The sequence below is a fragment of the Jaculus jaculus genome, chromosome 10 (genome assembly GCF_020740685.1).
Source record: "Jaculus jaculus isolate mJacJac1 chromosome 10, mJacJac1.mat.Y.cur, whole genome shotgun sequence".
In the NCBI taxonomy this organism is placed as follows: Eukaryota; Metazoa; Chordata; class Mammalia; order Rodentia; family Dipodidae; genus Jaculus; species Jaculus jaculus.
The window spans coordinates 82,829,127-82,846,741 of NC_059111.1; the positions used below are offsets into that span (position 1 = coordinate 82,829,127).

General features: G+C 39.6%; 1 pseudogene; it reads left to right on the forward strand.

Annotated features, from left to right (window-relative positions):
- The first annotated feature begins 7,124 nt into the window (after positions 1-7,124).
- Positions 7,125-7,695, forward strand: LOC123463976 (annotated as a pseudogene).
- The last annotated feature ends 9,920 nt before the right edge of the window (positions 7,696-17,615 follow it).

Genomic DNA, 17,615 nt, shown 5'->3' on the forward strand with positions numbered 1-17,615 from the left:
ACCATGTGGTGAAAGCTGCATATTCAAGGCCACGAATCCACAGATAAAAGGAGCCTGAGTCTCTCATGTTGGATCTACAGCTCTGTAGAACTCAATTGCCTGCCAAAATTTTAACACTTTTATTGTGTTTAAGCCACAGTTATATTTTGCCTGTCTTTTTCAACAACCAAAACCATACCCAAAATATACAACTCCTAAGCAGGAAGTCTTGCTAAAGGAACACTTCTTACTCAAAACATTGCTTTCAATTACATGTGGTTGCTACTCTCCCTGGGTGATAAACACTTCTTAGTACTTTAACAAAATGCATCTGTGAGAAAACCGAGCTCTCTGCTATACTCAGTGGATATTTTTACTTTTAATTTTGAGACCTAAGTTCCTGTACCCAGTATTTTGCTCTTTAAATGACTTTCAAATTTTAGACTCCTTCAAGGTTTTTTTTTGTGTGTGTGTGTCAGGGTAGTTAAAAGTATTTTTATTATAAACTTCAGGACCTAATCAGTAGTAGTACACGTTAAGATAAATCTGAGATGACTTCTTATCCAGCACGTGTGCCTTGCAGGGTGGCATGTTCCAACACTTTCAAGGGTTGGGATCCACCCCTTCAAGGTTTTATAAATGAAACCAGCTATTTAATTTTTCAAATACATAGATGAACTATTTATTAGCATAACATAATATGAAATTATTATTTATATGTCATAGTGATTATCAAATTATTATATTTGATATTTAGATCTTAAAATAATAAAAAATGTCCAGCATTTGGCCATCATGAAGGTAACAAATTTTTTTTTAATGAAGAATTCCAGAGCATTTTTAGTGCTTTATCTTTTCATGTTGCATTTCAATGTGGTTCCAATTTTTAAAATATGTTTGTAGTGTCTGTCAATTGACATTATTTTCTATTTGACATTCTTTTTCTCATAATTGCATTTATGCTGAAATTTACAAGTTTGCCACTGGATGGCACCAAATTTTACCTTTTTGCTTTCCCTTTGAACTTGAGACCAGTACATAGTACTAAAGTAAATATTTAAGTTACAGAAGTCATAAAGCACAAAATACTTAAATCGTGTAAAACTCCACCCTAATCCCCAAGCCAATGCTTAAAAAAAAAAAAAAAAAAACCTTTTCTACCATGTTTGTAATTGAAGAAACAAATTATGTCACCAATGAACATTGCAATTCAAAAGTGTCCAGTGGGAGTTGAATGTAACAACACTAAAGAATACTCAAACTTGAACTTTGATCAATGGAAAGGACACTCCTCAAATACACAAGTCACAACAAACTCACAAAAGTCACAGTGAACAGATACCAACAGCAATGCAAACAGGTTCTGATTACATGCATTCACATTGGAGAACATCTAAAGAGTAAGAAAACCACCTGTTTGGGGGCTAATCTGTTGAGTTTTCACACCAGCGTTTCATGCTCTTGATGGGTTTCTCCGTCTTGCTCAGATCTGTGAAGTTCGCTTTTGATCTTCATATCAAAGGTAGTAAACCTCCAAGGTGCAGGTGCTCTTGGCTCAGGCTCCCTGTTTTCTCTTCCTCCTGATAATTTACACATTCAATTCAAAATTGTATTTTATACTGTGGTATGCATCACATTCTATACACACACACACACACACACACACACACACACACACACACACTAGTGCACAGGGGAAAGATGGAAAACGGGAATGCATAGAAAAGAAAAATATTCTTGTTGGACAGCTGCTTCTTTCACTTATTCAGATCAAATAGTTGAAATTATGCTAATGCCTCTTTTTTAGTTTTCAAGGTGGAGTCTCACTCTAGCCCAGACTGACCAGGAACTCATTTTGCAGCCCAAGGCTAGCCTCAAACTCAACAATGATCCTCCTATCTCTGCCTTCTGTGCTAGGGTTAAGGGTGTGTGCCGCCACTCAGAGAATTCAATCCACTGTCATACCCCATTGACTTTCCCTTGGAAACAAATGTGCTATCAAGTCACTTCCCTTCACTCAGCTGTGCTGAAACTCCAGTCCAAATCTGGATCATTTCTTGCCTCAGTTACTTCAATTGCCTTATAGCCTTGCTGACTTCACCCGGCTCTCCATACAGCTTAATCCTGTTAAATATGCTGTTCACCTTGTTGTTAAAACACCTCCATTGATTGGGAAAATGTGACATTTTAGGTTTATTACTTATACTTCCTTATTGCAAATTTTAACCACCTTCATAGTGATGAAGCCCATCATTTCTTCTTTCTAGAAACAAATATATTTATTTATTTATTTACTCATTTATTTATTTAAAAAGGGAGACACAGAGACAGAGAGTAAGTGGATATGGCAACCCAAGGGGGTCCTGCCACTGCAAAGGAACTCCAGACACATGTTCCATTTTGTGCTTCTGGCTTTACGTGGGTATTGGGGAATTAAACCCTGGCCATTAGGCTTTGCAAGCAAGCAACCTTAACCACTGAGACAGCTCTCCAACTCATACCCCATCCTCTCAACCATGGATATGTTAGTTAAATTCCTAGGCAATTTCCTCTTCCTGGTGAATATTACTATTGACAGTTTATGTAGACATACTGTTAACACAAATGAGATCACATACAATCTTATTCTGTATACTACTGTATATTTACTGGCTTAACTTTATACATCTTTGAGCATTTTCCCATGTCCCTGTGTATGAGCTGAGCATATTCTTATGAGCTTCAGCACAGTGGTTCACAGAATGATTCTACCATGTTTTGTTTAATACCCAATGTAGGCACATGTGAGTAGTTTCAGGAAAAAAAAAAAAAGTTACACTTTAATGATCATCATTGCTTAAGTATATTTGTATGCATGTGAATATATGTGTATAGGGAAAATTCTACAAGTAGAATACTGTACCTTAGGGCATAAGAGACCTAAATCAGTTGCATGCCTTGATTCACCTAGTTTTCTCATCTGATTGCCACCCTTTCCTGTAAGGAAAAGTCTCCATCTCACCCCCTACACGGAGATTACAGTGGCTCAACAGGATCCCCATGGCCCCTGAGCCCAGCAGAGATTCTCTCTCTTGCTGGTGAGACAAATGAGCCTTAAAGCTATCACTACCTGACAGACTTCACATACTTAATAGGTGCCCGTGAAAGTCAAATGTAAGTCCATGTGACTCCAAAAGCTGCTTTTGTTTTCCCATACAATGCTTGGACATGTGTGTTAATTATACACAGATAAATGTGGCCATTGTTGGAAGGTATCCATCTACACAAGCTAATTGATTGCTCTGGACTTAGGATCTAGAATCTGGCTAGTTTTGTACTGTTTTCTCTGCAAGAAATCCCTTCCCTGGTATCTAAACATTCTGACTTCCCTAGTACTCTCAAGTCACTACTTCCAACTATGTGGTGTTTGGATTCTGTAGTGAAGCACAAATTGTACACTTCGCATTTTATCCAGATGTCTGGGGACTGAAGAGACCACCTGGGTGGGATGAAGAGAAAAGGGAGCTCTTGCAGCAAGAAGCCTCTGCTGATTATAGAAGTAACTTTAACTCAAGGGAGAAGAAAGACTGCTAGCAGCAGAGATGCATACTGAGCGAAGTATTCAGACATTACTGGCAATTATCACATATTATCCACTTGTAATGATAAGGAGAAATGTGGCTGCAAACTTCCTTGCATTACATGGAACGTGCTTCAAGAGCAGAAGTTTGTGGCTTCTAGTTGAATTTTCTCTTCTCACTCCACTTTAACATTGCCATGGTTAGGCTGTGGAGATGATTCACGTGGTTAAAGTTGCCTGCTCGGGCTCATAAGCCCAAGTTAGATTCCCCAGTACCCACATAAAGCCAGATGCACTTGGAGTTAACTTATGGGGGCAAGAGGCCCTGGCACTCTCATTCTTTCTCTCTCCTTGCAAATAAAACAGTGCAAAAAAATAATAATACAGAAGTCCAAGGCAACCTTTTTCACCCACACTGGCACTTCTTAAGCCAACAGTGCTGATACAACAGAATGTACTTGTGTGAAATGAGCCTGGGAAGTGAGTCAAGTTACCTTCAACACTATCCTTCCTTAAAACATCCATAGTTACTACTGCAACAAAACCAACGTTAATAAGAATGCTGAGCATGATAACAGCAATAATAACATTAGCTAGTCCACACTGAACACCTATGTCTGTGTCCATTGCCTTATGTTCTTAATGTTGTATGAGGTAAGTATCATTATCACCCCATTTTACAGAAGAGAATCTTGAGTACCTACTAAGTGATAGGATAAGCACAGGGTCATAGCTCACTCTTAATGTCCTCCAGTGTGGCTCCAGAGAGGTTCAGGGCCACAACCGCTTACAATTCTGTGTGTTGCAGATACTGCCCACCTTCACTTAACCCAGATCACTATTTGCCAGTTCTGTGCCTCACTTGTGGATTTGGACATTTTACTGGTTTGTCTCACAGACAAAAATGTATTTCCCAGTGGATTCTAGTATTCATCTTAAGCACAATCTCATATATATGATGTCATCATTTCCATGTAATACTGAATTATCCCAAGGGAAATGGGAAAGTAACCCTGGTACTGAGGCTTCCAGCTCAGGAGGGGTTCTGAGGGACAGGGTGGGAAGCACTAGAGTGCAGGCCACTCCTTCCCTGAGCTGCTCCGGTCATCTTGGAAAATCACTAAATCTTAGTGCTTGTGCCAAAACTAGTTCTCTTACCCCATAGTTTGGTTGATCTTTCATTTCTGTACCTTCCCTCAAGGAGATATGCTAGAATTATTGTTCAGGAAAGAAAGTGCACTCATACAATACATAATGCAGGCTAGTCGTAAGTAGAACATTCTACTGTATCAACTCTTCAGGTTCCATTATAATTGAAAGTCAGTGACAAATCTCTACCTCTAAGGCCTGTGTGTGTGGTGTGTATGTGATATATGCACGTGTATGTGCCCATGTGCTCACCTTTTGGGGGGGGCACTTATCTAGGGTAGCCAGAGCAGAACACTGATTTTTTTTTCACCTATTCTGTGAGTGTGTGTGTGTGTGTGTGTGTGTGTGTGTGTTTAAACCATTTTAGTAGACGGGAAGGCAAGGAGGGGCTGAAGACATCCACGGAGTCCCACATCCTATGCAGTGCAGATCTCCCTCTTCCTCTTGTTGCTGAAAGCTGATTTTTTTTTTTTTTACCTAATCTTATTTGAGTGGAAATCTATTGCTGATCTTAGAGCTTGCCACATTTTTCATAAGCTTGGGTAATTCTCAGGTCCTCTCTTCCCTTAAGGAATAAGGTTACCAACAGGCATGGTGATGCCCAGCTGTTACTTCCCATCTTAGGGATTGAACTCAAGTGGTCCTCAGGCCTCTCCTCAGGCCTTCATGTTTGTTCAAAAAGTGCTACTAACTGCTAAGCCATCTCTCTAGTCTGCTAAGGATTTTTTGAGTGGTTTGTTTTTTTTTGTTTGTTTGTTTGGGTTTTTTTGGTTAGCATATACAGTAATGGGCTTCATTATGGCACTTTCATACACATGTGCCATTACATTATACTTTGTTCTCATTTGCCTGCTTCCCTCTCTACCTTCCTCTTTGCTCCCTACCACCTTCTAGATGATTCCCTTTCTTCCTGGAGTTAGTCCTCCCTTCTGCTTTTGTATGTATTTCATTACCCTCTCTGTTCCCCAGCTCTTAAGATCTCTTCCTTCTCTCTCATGATTCCTTGTCTAGTTTCATGACAACTCACACATAAATACACATACAAACATCTATAATTTTAAATCTAAGTTCCAAATGTAAGAGAAAACTAGCAATATTTGTTTCTCTGAGCCTGGCTTATTTCACTTGACATAATGGTTTCTAGTTGCATTCACTTGCTTGAAAATGTCCTGCTTTCATTTTGCTTTATGGCTGCATAAAATTCCACTCTGTATTTGTACCACATTTTTCTTTATTCATCCATGTATTGATGGACATCTAGGTTCTTTGCACTTCCTGGCTGTTGTGAATGGTGCCTAAACATGGATGTGTTCTAAGGATGTGTGTGTGTGTGCATGTTGGTTTGATTCAGGTGTCATCCATAAACTTAGGTGTTCATAATGCTAGGGTCCCAGCTGATGGAGATTTGGGAATTAACACACCCTGGAGGCAGTGCATTGTTGGGTGTGGGATTATGAGTGATATAGCAGGTTTCCACTTGCCAGTGTTTGGCACACTTTCCTGTTGCTGTGGTTCATCTGTTGTTGGGCAGGAGGTGATGCCCAACCTCTGCTCATGCCCTCACTTTCCCCTACCATCATGGAGCGTCTGTTTGAGTCTGTAAGCCAAAATAAACCTTTTTTTCCCCACAAGCTGCTCTTTGTCAGGTGATTTATGCCAGCAATATATAGCTGACTGCAACAGTATGTATATATTTTTTAAATTCTACCAAGGCCTATTTCCTCTAATAGAAAAATCCTCTCTGTTCTATATGAACCAGATTTTAAAGAGTTATGCTGCTTAAAAATGTACATGATGCCTTCTCTCTCTCTCTCTCTCTCTCTCTCTCTCTCTCTCTCTCTCTCTCTCTCTCTCCCTCCCTCTTTCTCTGTCAGATAAATAAAAATAAAATATATTTTTTAAAAAGGGCAGGAGAGATGGCTTAATGGTTAAGGTGTTTGCCGCAAAGGCAAAGGACTCAGGTTCGATTCCCCCAGGACCAACATTGGCCAGATACACAAGAGAGTGCACACATCTGGAGTTCGTTTGCAGTGGCTGGAGGCCCTGGAATGCCCATTCTCTCTCTTTCTATCTCCCTCTCTCTCTCCCTCTCCCACCTCTGACAAATACATAAATAAATAAAAATAAAATATTTACAAAAGAACATGAATGCCAAGATTTTTCTTTCTTTCTTTTTTCTTTCCTTCCATCTTTCCTTCCTTCCTTCCCCTCTCTCCCTTTTCCCTATTTCTCTCTTTTCTTTCCTTTATTTTTTTCTCTTCTTTCTTTTTGTTTTCCTTCTTCCTTTGTAGATAGGGTCTATTAAGGGTTTCCAAACACTGAATCTCATTCTCAATCAGAAACAAAATCCACATTCTCATGGACATTACATTCAATTAATATCCCATTCTTATAAGAGAATATCTTGAAGTAGTGAAGGAGCTAAATTCATTCTCTAATGTTCCTCCAGAGACAACATACTGGCAGCTGGGCAAAACCAGATTCCCAACACGTGTCTGGGAGTGTTTGGCCTCAGTTTGTACACAACAAATGGAGACCTTCGTCAGGTGTTTTCTTGATACATACCAATGAATAGTGCTGTGTTTTATGATCAGTGAACTGGGTCTATGGCCATACTACTCTGAATGTGCCTGATCTCATGTAATCAGTGAACTGTGTGATCATGTGGGATTGCTTTTATGTATTTGGAGAGAATAGATGACTCCAAGGGGCTATGAAAAGAACAAATGGAATGGAGCTGGATAGTAGAAAAATACAAGTGGATTATTCTGTCAATAAGAGGACATACACAACTACACCACAGACACTTACATGGGCAGACCACCTCACAGTGATGATGTTGGCAGTGGATGTCAAAGATTATCACTATGGAAGGATATGACAGATATAAAGATTACGATTAATGGTGTATAAGATCACCTTCTTATCAGTATAGTCAATACAGATCACAGTCAAGATGTTGTCCCTATAGCCCAAGGACACTATTAATACTAGAAAGGTTTTATTAAGATTTTATTTCTTCGGGCTGGAGAGATGGCGTAGCGGTTAAGCGCTTGCCTGTGAAGCCTAAGGACCCCGGTTCGAGGCTCGGTTCCCCAGGTCCCACGTTAGCCAGATGCACAAGGGGGCGCATGCGTCTGGAGTTCGTTTGCAGAGGCTGGAAGCCCTGGCACGCCCATTCTCTCTCTCTCTCTCTCTATCTGTCTTTCTCTCTGTGTCTGTCGCTCTCAAATAAATAAATAAAAATTTAAAAAAATTTTTAAAAAAAAGATTTTATTTCTTCTCTCTCTCTCTCTCTCTCTCTCTCTCTCTCTCTCTCTCTCTCTTTGGTTTTTTGAGGGAGGGTTTCACTGTAGCACAGGCTGACCTTGAATTCACTCTAGTCTCAGGGTGGCCTCAAACTCATGGTAATCCTCCTACCTCTGCCTCCTGAGTGCTGGGATTAAAGACGTGTGCCAACACTCCCGGCTTTCTCTCTCTTTTTTATATTCTGGATTCCCTAAGCTTCTATTACTTCATAATCCTTTAAACGTATCCCTCATTCATTTGGCATCTATACTTGGTCAGTTGTGCTGCGGTTTTCCACCCCTTTTGTTACACTCTTAAAGATATAACTGCTGCCATTTTGAGTAAATACCTTCAGTAAAAAGGAACACAGCATCATGCTTTGTGATTATTCTCTAACTCTACAAAGTATGAACTCCTAGTTAATCATGCGAGGATAGAAATGATCTTTTTGAAGATTTTCTGTTAGGAATTGTAGTAGGCATATATTAGGACATCTGCATTTAATGAAGTTTTTAAGCTTTCTTTTGAGGAAGATGAAGTAGTTCAATAGCATCAGGTTTGTCTGGAGCAGCATGTAACGAATGGCTAAGTGTAGAAAGTTTAAAGCTATAAAACACTGGACATTTCTTATGAAGAAAGTAAGTTTTGCTGGGTGTGGTGGTGCATGCCTTTAAACCCAGCACTTGGGAGGCAGAAGTAGGAGAATCACTGTAAACTGAGGCCAGCCTGAGACTACAGAGTAAATTCCAGGTCAGTCTGGGCTACAGTGAGACCCTACCTTGAAAAACCTCCCCCGCAGAAAAAGTTTTGAGACCTAAAAATTAAGTCAATTTCTAGAGATGAAAGGTTTGTAGATTCTTATAACAATATATCTGCTAAACTTTACAAACTTAAAATGTGATTTTAGGTTAATTTTATGGATGCTTAGGTATTCCCAAATCAGGGAAGGACAATCTTTATTTATTACCTAGAACAATTATACAATTTGCTGTTACAATTTTTGGTTTAGGACATCCCTTAAGTAGGCCATATTTACATAGTATAGTATAGTATAGTATAGTATAGTATAGTATAGTATAGTATAGTATAGTATAGTATAGTATAGATCAGCTACATTCTCATTACCATGAACAAATACTTAATCAGAAGAAACTTATGGTAGTAAAAGGGCTTGATTGGAAGACATATTAAGGAACAACTGGACTCAAGCAAGACTGAAACCCAGCATGTCAAACAATAAATCCTGCAACTCCATGTCTAGTATCTGGGACTCATGTTGAAGTTGTCTGTTCCCCCTCTTTAGCCTGGCTATCCATAACACAGCATCTCTTGTGGGCTAGATCACCTCTGAGACTGCAGTTTTTCTTAGCAGATGTCTCATGGTCTTGGCATCTCCAACACCACGGAGTCTCCATTGCAAGTTGGGCTTACCATCACAGCTTCATGAAATGGCTTCTTAAGGCCTCCTTGAAGAGAATCTGACCATACCATGCATTGCCTGGCCTCAGCAGCATTCCATAACAATGGCATAAAATACTTCTCAAATTGTTTTAATGTCTGTATAGTAGGAATGGAAACTCTTTTTGTTAAGTGGGGAAGGGGGGGCTGAAGGGAGAATTCTCAGGGAGTTCCCAGTTCCCAAGGATTAACATGTAGAAGTTGATAGTACTTAATCCGCAGTGGGCAACAGAACTTGGCAGATAATACTAGTTTGGAGAAAAATGTACGGTTGAGGGGTCATGGAGTTTGATAGCACTGTGCAGTAGTTATGTAAGGTGATACTATTGATGGGGTAGGTGAGAGATGCACAGTACATCTCTATCTACTTCTGGGGGGTGGTTAACTTCATGTGTATCTATAACTTTTCCAAAAAATAGTTGACAACAAATATAAATGTGTACATATACAAAAAAATGAAAAAAAAACTTATGTTTAACTGTAGGGAATAATAAATATGTGGCTATCTATAGAGAAAAATGAAAAGAAACTTAACATTTCTATCCAAAAGCACCATCAACATCCCAGCCTCCATCATCAGCAGAACGGATCTGAGGCACAATACTGTTCTGTGCTATACTACACTGTAATATAACATACTACACTATACTAGCCATACAAACTCAACCTTAGTTTATCATCTTCAAATGGAGCCCAGAATACCTACCTCAGCTATTGTGAGAACTGAATGAAATAACTCCTGTAGAGCACTCAGCTCACTGGCAAACAGTAACCATTCAGTACATACTGGTTATAATTAAAATTCTTTTGAAGGCTGGTATAAAGGTGCATACCTATAAATCTCAGAGCTTAATAGGCTGAGGTAAGAGGACCTTAAATGCAAAGAGAGCCAAGGGTATGTAGTGAGTGACTGAGTATATACAAAAGAAATATGTGAATATACATATATGAGTGTGTGTGTGATATGCATATATACATATCCATATATGCACATACATTCATTCACATGTAAATCTATAGTGTCAATACCAGTCATAATTTTAGGTCCTGTCTTAGTTCTAAAGCCTGCTGCCACAATTTTTTTTTAAAGTCGTGACAGCTGTTTTCAACTTCAGTTTGTACTAGGAAATAATTTATGAAATATTTCACAGAGCTTTCATTGTCTTCCCTCACGATGTCTCAGCATGCTGGAAAGTGTATTATGCTACTGGCTATTTAGTCTTGGAATCTCATTCCCACTGTTCTCAGGAAGTGTTGCCAAGGAGAACAGATGAAAATCAGAATTGTGGGTCTTTTTCATCCAGATCTCTGATAACTCATCACGTTAAAGAATAAAGTGAATTGTTATAATGTGACCTTTAAATTACATGATCTTTTTAATAAAGAAAAGCATTATTTACTCTAATGGCAGCTTGAAACCTAGAGTCCACTGCTACTTACAGAATTTTCTAATACAGGCAACATCCTGCCCTATAGAGAGAAGAAAACATCATGAATGGGCTAGATATTGGAATGATCGGTGAGACTGTATGGATGTGACTAAAACGGAAAACTAGGTAAAGGCTTAAGTCACTTTTGCTAAATATCACCATCTAGTTTTATCATCAGGAGATAAAGTTTCTTTAAGCACTAATTTCAAAACCAAGTCCTATTTAACATCTATAACTGATGAACAGGGGAAAAATCTGAACTAATTTCAATGGAAACAATTAATGTAAGAGGGAAGATGAAATCTCATAGATACCTGATAAAGGCTAGACTCTTCTGTCCTTTAAGCAGCTCACATGATGTAGAAAGCAAGATTGGAAGAAGCCCTCCAGCATGAGCAATTCCCCGCTAGAGTTACAAAGTCAATGGTAAGTTCACAGAGTGAATTTCACTTTCTGATTGAATTATTTGTTCAGTGCATCCATTTGAGAACTAATAGTGTTTATGGCCATATCTTCATCCACATTGACATAAGTAATATTCTCAGATTCTTCAAGGCAAAATAGTTCTTGTCTTCTTTTTAAGCGACTTGAGCTCTTCACATTCATGACTGCTGAAAACAGAGTCAGCATAGTGAAAACGATGTGTATTTGTGAATAACAGAAGCTGGGGAGATCATAAACAGCACAAGGAGAGGATAAAATGCAAGACTGCATATTATCAAACTCCGGTTATGATACTGATGAAGTCCCAGAGGTGCTGGTATGTAACACAACTATCGAAAAGAAGTCCTCTAGTTTTTTTTTTTTCAATATATTAACTCATTCTAAATTGGTATTCCATAGATAGGAAACTCTTTTATTAAAACATATATAGGAGCAGAGATACTATCCAAGGTATATGCATAGTAAGGCAATAAACGGTTTCTCCAGAGTGTGCAAATTAAATTAACATTGAGAGTGAAGCCTTTCTTTGACAAAAGAATCCCACACAATCTGTGGCTTTCCCCCTGGTGAGAGTGTTAATTTATTTTTTTTCTTAAATAGAAAACCATGAGAAGCTCTCACCTAAAACGGGGCTTTCTGTTTATTAATTTCTTTCATTGATTCCAAGATACGTTCATAACAAATGTGCATCAATGGTTATAGTATTTTCAAGCTACTAAATGTAATGTCAGGCAATATGTTGCATGGTAGAAAGAGAATCCTTTTAGAGGATTAGGCAGTTTGCCTCCCTATATAAGACATCAAAAGACAAACAGTAGCAAGTGTTTTTCAGAGCTTCAGAAGCCCAGTTATTGGATGAAATTCTTCCATCAACAACAGATGTAGAAAAACAATGTTTACTTTCCTAGCATTTGTTTTAATATGCAAGTCAAAAAAACACATTCAAGTAAAATATTTCGTATTATCGATAGTATGACTTTTTTTTCTCATTCTCTGAAGCTGAAAAATGCGGGGGGGCGGGGAAGACCAACCCTTGATTGTCATGCAGAATTTCTATGATAGCTAATGAGTCCAAACTCCCAGGCAAAGCTGCTCCTCTCTGATGAATGGGATGTGTGACCAGCATCCTCTGCATTCCCACTAGTTCCAAACAGCACTGGACCAAACTCCTAAGTGCAAGCTGCCATAGTTCTAAAAACTGATTTATAGCAGTAAATTTTGTTAGGGCAAGATATCATAGTTATGTCACTAGTTGTGTGAACCTGGGCAAGTAAATTAGTTTCTGTGAGCTAAATTCATGATATACAAAAATAGATCTAATTTCTAATGTGCCAAATTATTGTAAAGATTTAAAAAGACAGTAAACACAACACGTTTAGAACAATACCTATCAAACATCAAATACTAGATGAAACATAATCCATAAAGCCTATTCTTTAATATGAATGAGATGTCCAGTGTTTATTCTTCTTTAGAAATATTTTTTTTTATTTATTTGAGAGAGAGATACAGAAATAGGTAGGGAGAAAGAGAGAGAGAATAGGCGTGCCAGGGCCTTCAGTCACTGCAAATGAATTCCAGATGTATGTGCCCTCTTACATGGGTCCTAGGGAATGGAACCAGAGTCCTTTGGCTTTGCAGGCAAGCGCCTTAGCCACTAGGCAATCTCTCCAGTACCAGTGTTTATTCGTTTTGTAATTATTTCTTCATTTACTTTTAATATTGTTGTTTTTAAATTTTTATTTACTTTTTGGCTGACATTCCTCCTCTCCCCCCTTCTCTTACCTCCCTATTCCCCTTCCCTCCTTTCACCTTCTCAGCATTTACTCTTATATCAGGGTTCTTTCTCTTCAACATTATAGCCTGAGGTTAATCCATAGAGTGCATCTCACAGCACTTGACTTTCATTGCCCTATGGTGTGGATATGCCATAATATGCTTTTATATTTTAAAGCTGATGGATTCTTGGAGCTATTACTGGGTCATGCTACTATATGAAAATTACAACCTTGTGGAAATATGGAATAATGGTACTATGAATATTCTCTATATGTGATTTTTAGTCTGTATGTTTACATGTGTCTGTTGGGAGTGGAATTGCAGGTTCATGGGGAGTCACATGTCTAGTTTTGGTTGATGAAGCCAGCTGTTTTCAAAGAGGTTGTACCATTTTACACCCTCCATATAAATGTCTGGAATTGCACATGCTTGTTATACTTGATGCTGGCAATCACTTACCTTTTACCGAGTGTAGTTGTATGTAATAGCATCTCATGTGTAATGGAAGTCCGGCTTTAAATTTTGATCTTTGTGAATTGTAATGAGAGTGGTCATTTAAGAGACTTTCTGAACATTTGGATATTCTCTTCTGTAAGTATATGTTTAAGTTTTTCATCCAATTATCTACTAGATTTTAATCCATTTATTGATTTGTAGATTTTGTGTTTAAGCTAGAGATGTTTTCATCAAATAAATGGATATATTTTCTTTCCCCTAAATATTGACTTTCACATTCTTAATAACTTTTTGAATTATTTTAAATAAACTTTTTATTTGGAAATAACTTTCCATTTATTTATTATTATTTTTTATTTGCAAGCAGAGAAAGAGAGAGAGAAAATGGCCGTGCCAGGGCCTCCAGCCACTGCAAACAAACTAGATGTGTGTGCCACCTTGTGCTTCTGGCTAACGTGGGTCCTGGGGAATCGAACCTGGGTCCTTTTGCTTTGCAGGCAAACCGATAGGCCATCTTTACAGCCCACTTTTTGATTCTTTTTCTTTTAGTGTGTCCAACTTATCATTCCTTATCCTTTTTTGAAATATCTTTATGTATTTAAGAGGAGAGAATGAAAGGGAGGAGGAAAGAGAATGTATGGACACACCAGGGCCTCCTGCTATTGCAAATGATCTCAGATGCATATGCCATTGGATTATGTGGGTTCTGAGAAATTGAAGTCAGGCCAACAGGCTTTGCAAGGAAGCATCTTTACCCACTGAGCAATCTCCCCAGCCCTCCTATTTAACTAAAAACCACACACACAAACAGCAAGCAGAATTAAAAAGCAAACAATCAGTCAGGTGAGATGGTATACACCTTTAGTCCCAGCACTTGGGAGGCCAAGGTAGCAGGATTGACGTGAGCTTAAGATCAGTTTGGGACTACAGAGGGATCTCCGCATCAACCTTGGCTACAGTAAGACTCTACTCTGAAAAACAAAAAGAAAACAAAACAGGGTTGGAGAGATGGCTCAGCAGTTAAGGCACTTGCCTGCTTGCAAAGCCTGATGACCTGGGTTCAGTTCCACAGTATCCATGTAGATGCACAAAGTGGCACATGTATCTGGAAGTCGTTTGCAGCACTAAGAGGCCCTGGCAAGCCCATACCCTCCCTTCCACTCCTTGCAAATAAAAACAAACAACACATTCTGGGCTCGGTGGTTAATAGTGGTTAATGGAAGTTGCTTGCAAAGCCTGAGAGCAAAGGTTCATTTCCCCAGCACTCATGTAAAGCCAGACTCAACAGTGGTGCAAGCATCTAACGTCCATTTGCAACACACACACACACACACACACACACACACATGCACAAAGACATTGAAAAAAATAGTTTTTTCAAAAACAACAGATTCAAGCAAGGACTTTATAAATGGAAATTAAGATCCATAATAAAAAAAACTAACTCAATGGGAAATATTTTTAAATAAAATGTATATTTTAAAAGCAGTGGCTGGAGGCCCTGGTACACCCATTCTCTCCTTTCTTCTCTTCTCCCTTCTTCTCTCCTCTCCTCTTTTCTCTTCTCTCTACTTGCAAACACATTAAAAAAAAATTACAGCCAGATGAGAAAGTTGGAATAATTAGCAAGAGATGGTGGGGGTCGCTGGGTTACAGCCCAAACCAGATCAGGGAGTTGGCTGGTGTAGGGGAGACAGGGTCACTGGCCAAGGGGCACACATAAGGGCACCTGTATGCAGCAAAAGGTAATAAGGGTCTGCTATCTGGGGGGAGGAGGCAGCCTTTGGGCCAGCCCATAGAAAATGCAAGACAGGGGGGAGCGCAGCAGGAGACCGGTGTGCTGGTGGGCTGTGGACTCAATCAATGGAGCCTGCGGGAGCTGAATGTGGGCCAGACGCAGTGAGGGGGGGGTCTCTGGGAGACACGGAAGATGTGTGGACCACCCACAGACATAGTGGGGGGCCTCCGGGTGATAGGGAAGGTGCATGGCCACCAGCAGTCGCTGTGGAGGTGGGGGCAGCCTCCGGGATACAGGGAAGGTGCACAGGCTGCAGTCAGCCGAGCCTGCAGGGTATAGCAGATAGTGGTCAGGGAGTCAGGGCTCTGCCTGGCATTGCACAGAGGCTGGGCCGAGTGGTTGGTTCTGGGTGTTGGGGAAGGGACCCAAGGATCTAGTGGGCTGCTTGAGAGTGTGGGAATCAGTAGAATCCCAACTGTGCCCCTCCATGCCTGTCCTCTGGAGGTCTGCTAAGACCTTGTAAAACTGGAGCCCCACAGATCTTGCCTGGTATTATTATCCTGGGAGCTGAAGCATGGTTAGGAGGATGCCATCTTGACCAGAAGTCCATTGTTTTGAACTTCTAATGTGACCTTCCTTTAAAATATTAATCAATTTAAATGGAACCTCACTAATATAAACTTAAACATTAACAGTATTAACTCACCCATCAAAAAAAAAGTTAATAGGGTAGATCAGAAAAAAAAATGGACCCTTCTATCTGCTGTCCTCAAGAAACCCACCTCACCAGTAAAGACAGATCAGAACTCTCTATTCACTTTTCTGCCCCATTTTTTGAGTGGATTGTTTTTTGTTTGTTTGTTTGTTTGTTTTGGCTCTGGCTTGTAACTCCCAGTACCAGACAGTGGTTGCTACCCACAATGAACTATTGATCAGAGAGGCCTAAGAAGTCCCCAAACCAAGACAGGCTTCTGTCAAAGCACTTGGTTTCCCATCTGACGTAAAAGTTAAGACCCTATTGCTGAAGAAAACATATCCTACCAGCCAGAACACAGAGGGACCTGGCTGGAATCCAGAAATGAGCCAGATACCAGACAAAAAGTCTGCCCAGTGCTGGAAAGTGCTACATGAGCTACTGGGGTAAAGTGACCAACAATGATCCAAGCAACCAGGGATCTAAGCTACTCAGAAGCAAACACCCTAACACGATGCACACATAGCCTTATTGGGTAACCAATAGCATTCCAAATTGCTAAGAGATTTGTTCAGTAAAAGGAAACTATATCTGGATTTGGGAATGAGGTCAAAACCCTTTGGAGACAAAGATGATGCTCTTCAATGACAAGCGCCCTCTAGTCCTTGGCTAATAGAGGGACTACATCCATCAAATTCTCCTTCAATTAATAACATTTATCCCATTTAACCTATGCTGACTTCACTCTTTGTTGAAGAAAATGTTTTCCTTTTACAGAAGGTAGTGAGAACTGAGGAGATAAACTACCCCTCACACTTCAGCCAAAGCCCAGCTGAAACCACTGGGGAACTGGGGAAACAAGCAAGAGTGCTTCTTCCATGATGAACCTGATAATCAACTCCAGAGTATAGGAGACAGACCCTGAAGATTCTCAACTCCCACAAAGCAGAGATCCAGAGGCTCCTATGAGCTCATTACTGAAGTAAACATGAAACACACCCACCACGGCTCAGGGAATTTTGCAGAAGAGGGGGCAGAAAGATTGTAAGAGCCACAAGTTGGAACAACATGTCAGAGGCCTGCCTCCCCCCAACAATGGACTGCTGCTCCCACAATGCATAACCCACAACCCCCTGGGGAATATCTGCAACACCACTAAATAGGGCCCACCACAAGAGTGGGGGCAGGGGCAAGGGAGGGTAACAGCACATGACATATCCATATTAAGTATGTCCATAATAAAAAAGTAAAAAGCTTTAAATTATTATTTAAAAGATAAATGAGTTGAAAGGGATGCCTATATCTCCTTAACGTTGTTAAAAAATAAAATAACTGTGACTACAAAAAAAATGAAGTTAATAATAATTAACCTTCAAGGAGAGTTTATAAAAATGAGTAAAGGCCTTTTTGTTGACATATCTTTTTAAATTTTTTTGTTATTTATGAAAGAGAGAGAATAAGAATGGGTGTGCCAGTGCCTCCAGCAGAAACAAATGAACTCCAGAGGTATGTGTCACCTAGTGCATCTGGATTATGTGGGTCCTGGGGAACTGAACCTGGGTCCTTTGGCTTTGCAAGTATACCCCTTAACTGCTAAGCCATTTCTCCAGCCCTGCCATATATTTTCTTTTAATTAATTAT